The following is a 371-nucleotide window of genomic DNA, read 5'->3' as shown; positions in this document are numbered from 1 at the left end:
CCAGGAGGTGCATGCACTTCTCCTTTCTAAAGTAAATATGAACGGCAGATATAGATCATCCACATCAACAATATGATTTGTCTGAGTGGCTGGACAGGACAAAAAAAATAGATAATAAAAAAATAATAAAAATAGGATTACATTTTTTGTTAAATCAATTAAGAATCGCTACGAATAAGAATCAATCTTTTAGAAAATGATTATATATATATGTATATATATATATATATATACAAATACAGTATATATGTATGTATATATGTACATATATATTTTTTATTTTTTTTATTCACATTTCTTTCTTTCAACGAATCAAAATAATTGCTTCCCCGACAGTTTAGGGAGTCAGAACCAACCCAGTCAGGCAAAGC

This window comes from Entelurus aequoreus, linkage group LG23, assembly GCF_033978785.1.
Source record: "Entelurus aequoreus isolate RoL-2023_Sb linkage group LG23, RoL_Eaeq_v1.1, whole genome shotgun sequence".
Classification (NCBI taxonomy): Eukaryota; Metazoa; Chordata; class Actinopteri; order Syngnathiformes; family Syngnathidae; genus Entelurus; species Entelurus aequoreus.
This window is presented reverse-complemented; position numbering follows the sequence as displayed.